We start from the raw sequence: 9,461 nt of genomic DNA, 5'->3' as shown, positions 1-9,461 counted from the left end.
CTACAAGCCTATAAATAGGTTTCCTTGTGGATTTCCTGTAAGTACTGAGCTAACTCATATTAAGGCTTAAAGTATTGCCTAAAATCTACAAAACACTCAAGAAATGCTGTCTGTTGTTATAATCATTTTCTTATTTTTTTTTCATCACCATCATCATCATTATCATCATCAGGACAAGAACCTAAAAGTCATTAGGGTTTTAAGCAACTGCTCTAGCTTCAGTCCTTGATTGCCTCTCACCTTCCTCCCAACTCTCACTTGTCTCCTCCCTACATATCACTCATAAAAGAGTCAGGGATTGGTCCATCTCATTCTGCACTGGCCAGAGGTGGTTAGATAGCTAGCCTATGACTCCCCTTGGGTCAGTTGTCCATCCCTGGTCCAATCAGCTGTGTGTGGGTGATGGTGGGTGGCTTTCCTTGGAAAAGAGTGTCAGGGGGAGAGATGCTAAGGCTTGGTCTGGGGGATGGGGAACAAGATCCTGAGGATGTAGATGGCAAGCTGTTGCCTTACTGTCAGGATGAAGGTAAAAGCTAGAGATAAAGTGTGCCTGAATTTCCATCTGGAGGCTGGTTGAGTTTCCAGCTTAGAAGAACTGTGGAAAGAAATAAGGATAAATAAGGAAAAGGAGATATTACCAATAAACACAACTCTGAAAACTAGACATTCAACCCACTGATTAGGGATCTTCCCTCATATGCACAGACCCTTACTGAGAACTTCATATTTGGAGTTATCAAACACCACTGAGCATTTACCATGTAGCAGGTTACTTATAATAATAAATATTAGTATTAATATTACAAAAATCAACATTTACTGGGTGTCACCATGTGCCAGGTAGTAAGATAAGGCCTTAACAAGCATTTCTTATTTAGACCTCACAACAAATCTGGGTCAGATAGGGAGACCCTCAAACTTCCACACAGCCTATATGACCCAGATATCAAAAAGTCTTAGCAGATGTCAGCTAGACACAAGATATGGGTTTAACATCAACTTTAGATGTGGTTTGTATTATTATCACCATTAGTGAATAAGGAAACCGAGACATAAAAAGAAGGACACATGCTGGCAAATTATAGTGCTGGGTATTTGAACCTAAGACTATATAACTCCAGAGTTCTGATATCTTTACCTACAAAATTTGGAGCTGTGAAGAGTCATACTTATTCCTCAATTACTTGGAATTGAAGTAATGGTACCCACCCACCACAATATTAGTTGGATTATGTATAGACCTATAGCTGGAGTTTTTATTTTTACAAGGACAATGGGTTTCATGTCCCAGGATAACAGGATAACAGAATCAATTCTTGCTTCCAGATTGGTCCAAGCAATGGACTTCAATCCAATCCTTGCAGGCTTTCCTAAGTGTTCCCACTCTGCTCCATATACAGAAATAAAGGCATGTCTTCCTTGATATAAGCAATATTTTGTATGTAACTTTATCAAAGCATTTCCTACATTTCATTGAACTTAAGTATATGTACACTTGCCTAAGAAATGAGTTCCTAGATGTCAAGTACTGTAGTTCTTTTGACTTTGTGTTCCAAGTTTTAATATAACATTCAGGACATAGTAGATGCTCTATACATATTGGTAAATAGATGAAAGAATGAATGAATGGCTGATATAACAAATTTCTCATGGTAGAAATCTATGTTCTTATATCATTCAGCCGCTATGAAAAGACATTCAGATAATGTCACTAAAAGAAAGGCAAATATCTAATAAAATGTGCATTACATTTATTTGTGATTATGCATTGTTTATTATTAAATTCTATTATATCTTTAGAGGAAAATGATCAAATTTATTGACAAAGAAGATTATAAAAATCATCAATTCAAAATATTCTGTGACATTGTTTTAAAATCTCTGTGAAAAACATAGCTGTTTCATTTAAAAAAAAAATTTTTTTTTAAGTGTTACTTCCTCCTTCCCCTGTCCCTGCATTTCCCATTCCCTACCCCATAACATCAGGCAGCACTAAGATGCCACTTCATTTATTTAGATTCCATTTTAGTGGATTAGTCATTTACCTAATGGAGCTGGTCTCTCTCGTACAGAAAGCAAACATATTGAAAAGTAAATACAACTGAACAGATCAAATAACTATGTCCGGTGGCTGCACCTGCCATCAGACCACTTTCCACGGGCAATTTGAAAAATATCTGGCAAATTTCTGTATTTACCTTCTGAAGGTGGAGTAGAAAGAGTGCTGGAACAAGAGTTAGGAAATCTGAGTCACAGCCAGAGCCTTGATCTTAAGAGCAGTGTGACCGTTGGTTGGTCACTTTCCTCTCCAGGTCTCATCTTCCTGGTCTTTAAATGGGGGGTTGAACCAAATTCCCTCTGAAAATCTTTCCCATCTTTAAATTCTACATTTGTTCATTTAGTAAATATTTGCTCAAGACCCGCTCTGAGTAAGACACTCTGTAGGGCATTGCTGGGGATATGGAGTTGCAACACCACATGGCTTCTGCTGTGTCTCAGGGCTTGAAACTAACAGGAGCACAGATATAGGATTGAAAACAAGCTTGATGAAATAAGTCAATCAGAGAAAGACAATTAATTATCATATGATCTCTCAGATATGAGGAATTTGAAAGGCAAGGCAGAGGCTCATGGGGGAAGGGAGAGGAAAATGAAGTAAGATGGGACTGGGGAGGGAGACAAATCATAAGAGACTCTTAATCTCAGGAAACAAACTGAGGATTGCTGGAGTGGAGGGGGCTGGGAGGGATAGGGTGGCTGCATGAGGGACATTGGGGACGGTATGTACTATGGTGAGTGCTGTGAATTGTGGAAGACTGATGATTCACAGAACTGTACCCTTGAAACAAATAATACCTTATATGTTAAAAAAAAAAAAAAGCAAGCTTGAAATGTGAGTTAAATTCATTTGTTTTAAGGCTATCTATTAATCTATGTTATAAATTTTCAAAGCATGATCTTCCTTATTAATCCTATGGGTTTATACCTATTCATTCGTTTAATTAAACATTTGCTGAATCCTAATTAGTCTAGAAAGTTCCTGTAAGGACAATTAAAAATGAAAGCTGTGGTGAGAGAAACACTTTGCCGTGATGGATGCATCTTTTTCTCTTTCTTCTCCTTCATTTGGTTCATGGCATTTAACTATTATTTCAAGTCTTAGAACATGAATCACGGGATTCTCTAACTTCTTTCCTCCAATAAACCAACAAAGGAACTAATTGCTAACCTTCTCTTCCTGAGCTTTCCAAAGTCAGCACTGGAACCTGGCTCTGAGACCCACCTTTTTTGACATGGGAAAATGTGAGGACACTGGAGATTGGATTTGTGTTTCACCTAAATTTATTTTCTTCCATTTGCAGTATGAAGCATTTCTCCAGACTTAATTTTGGTCTTAATTTTTAAAACAGTAACTCTTGTATCAATAGCTAAGTTGTGTTTTCTACACCAATATAACCATGGCAATAACTTTTTTATAGTATTAGTTTGCATAAAAAAGTTCATCCTGTGATATATTATTTTTAATATATTGCCACACGTTAGTCTGTCTAAAAAAATGTTGTTTATGACAGTTTTCAAATTACTTCTCTTTACTGCTAAAAAAATCTTAAAAGGTCACTAAACACCAAAATACTAATTTCCAAGAAGTCTTTTTATCCCACTAACCATCTGCAATAAAGTAAGTATCAGATGTGTACCAACAAGATATTGCCACCCCAACATTTGGAATAGAAATATATGGCAATCAACTTCAGTTAAGTGATTAAACATCATTTTCAAGAAATAAAAAGAAATATTTCAGTAGCTACTAGGGGAAAAATATAAGAAAATCCACATGTATACAAAAACTATGTTTGTGATGATTCATTCTCCAAAAAGATTCAAAATAAAATTATATTGAATATTAAATTTTCCTGATACATTGAAAGGAAGTTTATTAATATAGATTTTACCTAAATCCAATTTTAGTGACACTTACCTATTATGGTAATTATGATCTTCAGTATTATTATATTATAATACTCTTATTTTACTACTTGTCATTTACTGTCATTTAATCATAATTAACTCCCTGGATTTCTGTGGGAAATCACTGAGTATCTGAATGGTAAGGAAAACCCTACTATATAATGTATTTGAAATCATAATGGGAAAACAAAATTTTGAAAAAGGCAAGTAGTTGGCAAATGTCCCCATGCTGTACGTATTGGAATCTCTGCAAAACTGTTCACAATAACCTTTTTATAATCATTAAAATAAATTCAATTAAATATTCAAGAAATAATGCTTTGTTTTATTCAGTGTCGTACCATATGCATTTTTAAAATCTGCCTGAAAGGCATATTAATATTATAATTATACACTTAATGATCTATCATGCCCTTACAAGTAGAAAATGTTTCTTTTTGTTAGCAAAACTTTATCCACAATAAGCTTAACAATGTACTGACAATTATTTTTAGTTCTAGATTTAATTCTATGAAAATGCTTAGGTTTGTCCCTTTTTCCCCAGCTGTAGAGAACAAAGTAAAGTTGCTTATGTTTTGTTAGAAAAATGATATTTATGGCAATGTCAGAAGAGAAAGAGCATAAAATGAATGTGTTATATCAGCAGGAAAGATGTACTTGAGGACAGTGGTTTTCAATATTAGTTGCACATTAGAATTACCTGAGAAGCTTCTAAAAATCTTGTTCCAGAGGCTACACTCATTCTAAATAAATCAGAATCTCTGGGAGGTGTGGCCCCGGCACCAGTATCTGATAAAGCTCTCAGAATGAATTCAAATGTGCAACTTAGTTGAGAACTTGGGGTTATAAGGCACACAAGAAGAAGAAAGAATCTGACCTCTGAATGCCTTCATGTCTCTAATTTCCAGTAGATCACATTTATGAGGTGACCAAATAAAACATTCAGCCACCTGAACTTCCCTGGAAGGATTCTTCCAGGGAAGAGCTATGCCCTCTGAGAAGATGGAGACCATCTCCTCCAAGTCCCTCCACCAGCTGAATGGCTTTCCCTCTGAGGTCATCTGCTTCGCATGGCTTGGTCCATGTGTAGCTTGGTTCATGCGTGGATGTTTAGACAAGGGTAGTGATGGTGTCACTCCCTGTACTACAGGAGTCTTCCCATGTGTTCATTCTTAGCTCCTGAAGACCTGTTCTGACAATTACCTATCAATTTCAAGTTTACCTCCTCCCCTAAGCAATGCCCAACATTCATGAAGAAGAAAATAGAGGTGGAAAATACTTGAGTTAATATCAAGGTAGAATTCTAACCAAAAATGGTATTGTAGACATACCATACTATATTGTAAATAAATAACTACACCAAAATGTCCTTCCTTGCCTTGACTCCAAGGTCACATATATAGCTTATTTTTTTTTACTTAGACACAATGTACTTTTTACTTTCTTTTCCCACTTCACTCTCAACCCCTATTGATGCCATTAATATTCTCCATTTAATTTAGGGATGTATCCAGTGTGTCAAGATACACTATCTTCAAACTAATATTCCTGCTAAATAACCAATGATAATTCCCAAATACATAAACATCTTTTTTTTTTTTTAATTTTTTATTTTTTATAAACATATATTTTTATCCCCAGGGGTACAGGTCTGTGAATCACCAGGTTTACACACTTCACAGCACTCACCAAATCACATACCCTCCCCAATGTCCATAATCCCACCCCCTTCTCCCAAACCCCCTCCCCCCGGCAACCCTCACATCTTTTTGTAAAAGGTCTTTATCTGAGCTGATTTCAAAAGCAAGTCCTATTTCATCTCTTCAAAGAACATATTTAACAGTATTCAGTAAACAGAAGCAAAGAGAAAAAGAAAGAGACTATTATTTGTATTATCCTATATCCACCAAGTATCAGAGAAAATGTAATTAATAACTCTCTGAAATGAATAGAATTTAAGTAATCCCAGAGGATTGATATAAAGAATGTATTTTTCAAAACTTGAACACCCCAACCGTATAAAAAGCATCTAATGCTATTACCTTGAGATAAGAAAAATTCATTGGAAACAGACATTAGAAAACCCACCTAGTGAAGAAATTACAAGTGGTTATTTGCTATAGAACCTTAAACAAAATTATTAAGCTCCCTGAGCTCCAGTGTTTTTACCTGTATGGTGCTGGTAATTATTGAGGGACATAACTGCTTCACAGAAGAGCATGGCTATGGAGTCAAAAAGACGTGTCATTGAATTCCACTTCTGTTAAACACTGGCTAAGCAATTACAGGCAAGTTAATTAACCTTTCTGAGCTTCACATTTTTCATGTGAAAAGAGTGAAATAATCCCTTAATGTAGACAGTTATTCAAGAGATTAATAAGATAACATGTATAAAGTCTGTTTAAATGTCGTGAGTTGGGGCGCCTGGGTGGCTCAGTGGGTTAAGCGCTGCCTTCACCTCAGGTCATGATCTCAGAGTCCTGGGATCGAGTCCCGCATCGGGCTCTCTGCTCAGTGGGGAGCCTGCTTCCTCCTCTCCCTCTGCCTGCCTCTCTGCCTGCTTGTGATCTCTCTCTGTCAAATAAGTAAATAAAATATTTAAAAAAAAATTGAAAAAAATAAATGTTGTGAGTACTTGAAGCACTTTATAATTGATATTGATTATTATTCCTCCTAAAGTTGGAAGCTACTGCAAAGATTGCAATTGTAAGAGCCAAAAACTGAGCAAAAATTCTTAATTTGTTCCATAAATATATATTAAGCTTTGATGCCTGGAAGTCACTACGGAGAGATTAAAAAAACAAATGTATACAATATTCCTTTGTCCTCAATTAGTAATAATTTAGAACAGACATATAATACTTAAACAAATAACTGTTGGATCAAGCAGTATGTTGGCAACTAAGTGCCAGCACCTGGCCAGACCAAGTGCCTTAAGACAATAGAAAACGAGATGTTTCCAGTAAGAGCAATTTAGATTCTAAAGGGAAGAAGGGGCCTTTTAGTTGGACGCTGAAGCAGTTGGATGGGCCAAAAGAACATCCAGGAAAGACAAATGTGAATTAGCCAATAAAGCAGCCGAAAGAATGGATAACGTTTACTTAATTTGGTCATATTTTTGACAGAACAGAAGTGATCAGCAGTAATTCGATTGCTAACCAATTATTATAAGTCATCCTAAAACTATCAACTTAATTCCAGGTTACAGATTCCGTCAAAGTAAATCCAAAATGAATTAATATTTTAAAAGTCAAAACATGGAAGCATTCTATGTAACTCTAAGAAAAGTCATTTAAGAACACTGTGGCAGAAAGATGCCATGTGACTGAGGATATCAACTCTCCCCGTACCAAATGAAATTGGATTGTCAGTTTCTTTTGAGAGAACACAACTGGAAACTGAAGTGACTTTTATTAAAGGAAGTTTCATTGGATAAACATTTGCCATACATTAATTTACCTCTTTAGCAATTACTTCTATTTTAAGAAGGCAGGATTTAAAGGATTTGGAAGAATACCAGAATATATTCAAATGATCTTATGCCATATGACTCTGTGCCATATGTGATCAAACTTAATTAAACTGATTTTTTAAAAAAAAGATGTCATTGTTTGCCTACAGTGTGGATATAACCCTTGGAACCTAAACATTCCAAATATTGGAAATGAAGTCATAAAAGTAGTTCAACCGTGCAAAGATTTAATATCTTTTTAAAGACTTAGTCCTTGAGAGAAAGGGATTATCCATTCATACGGTCAGAGTAAACAACCCACTTTTGGGCCCAACAGATGGAGGCTTTGAATCTGGGAAGGAGAAAGCAGAGAAGAATAAAAATGCAGAGCTTAAAACGACCATTTGAACTATGTTTTACAAAACCTTCTTCCCTACTCAGTGTGAGCCTCCAGGCTCATCCTTACAGGTATACGGAAACACCAAAATCCTCTGGGTCTGAAATTTCTGAGTCTATGGTATTTATTCATCAGTAGGAAAGCTTGATTTTAATATGCATAGTTAATTTTATAAAACCTACATTAAGTAAAATTATCATATTTTGTTTTCTCTACTTGCAATAATTTATTTCAGTTCCTTTAATATTTATCTTGATAATCTATGCCTTGCAAGACACAAAATTTTTATGGTCTTTACCAATGGTAAAAGTAAATATTTGATAAGAAATTTCAAGCCTGGAAATTCTTAACTTGGTCAAATGAAGGTCTCTTTCTCACAGGAACAAGCACCATTTTCTCAATAACAAAAAAAAACAAACCAGAAAAAAAACCTGTTATCAGTAGCCTCATCATGTTAATATTTTGAGTTAACATTTAATCAACTGATACTGAGAAAATGTACTAGAAATGCACATGTAACACATAAAACACAAGCTAACATAGCTAAGTAAGTGACTTGAGGTTTCTACAGTTTTGCTTTCAATAGAGCAGTTTCAAATTTCAATAGAGCAAAAACAAAGATTTCATTTTTTCCCTGACAGCATAAAATTATTTTGTTCCTGTCTAAAATGTTATTCAATTTATTTCAAGAAATATTTTTAAAAGATTTATTTGTTTGTTTGTTTGTTTGAGAGGCATGTGTGGGGTGGGGGGTGGGGCAGAAGGAGAGAATCTTGACTGCTTCCTATGCAGGGAGCATCTACAGGGCTTGATCTCCCAACCCTGAAATCATGACCTGAGCCAAAACCAAGAGTTGGACATGACTAAGCCACCTAAGTTCCCCTCAAAAGAAATGTTATGTTATAGGCATATCATTTGTGAAGTCAGTATTTCTTACACAATTCCAAAAAGTAGCTATTCATTATTCCATTTGGGATTAAGTGTTGAAATGCTGTGAGGTTGAAATGAGAAAGCAGTAGTAACGTTCTCACCCTCCAGTTCCCATGACTACCTCCAGGCCAGTTTGCATTCCCTACACACACCCCAATTCTTTCCTCTTTTCTCATGAGTTCTCCACACTTTAAGATTAACCTAACCCAACAATTTTCTCTCTGGGACTCTGCCTGATTGCCCCAGTCCAGACGGGTAAGCTTCTTGACTACTCTGTATTAATCTCTAGTGGTTGGATTTAGCTATACAGACTGGAAATGTAAAATTTGTATTAAAATATCATTTAGCCATAATGAGCTACTTAAGACCAGTTATAAAAGGAAAAAAATAGCTAATAGTTCTTAAGTGTTCATTGTGTGCCAGGCTCTGCTCCGTCCTATTGTATAGATTATCATTCCAAACTCCTAACTGGTATACACTATTGTTATTCCCATCTTAAAGATGAGAACACTGATGTTTGAGAGAAGCAATCTACCCTAAGGTCATGCTGCAAATCACTCGCAATGAGAGAGCCCCTCAACCCAAGTCTTCCTGACTTCATCTGTCTTCTTAATCACTGTGGTATACTACCTTTCCTTAGCATTTTATTCTATGCTCAAAACCTAATACTCCTTGGAGATGTAAATTCAACATTTATAAGAAGCAGTTATGAAA

The sequence above is a fragment of the Mustela nigripes genome, chromosome 6 (assembly GCF_022355385.1).
Source record: "Mustela nigripes isolate SB6536 chromosome 6, MUSNIG.SB6536, whole genome shotgun sequence".
In the NCBI taxonomy this organism is placed as follows: Eukaryota; Metazoa; Chordata; class Mammalia; order Carnivora; family Mustelidae; genus Mustela; species Mustela nigripes.
Note: the sequence above shows the minus strand (reverse complement) of the source record.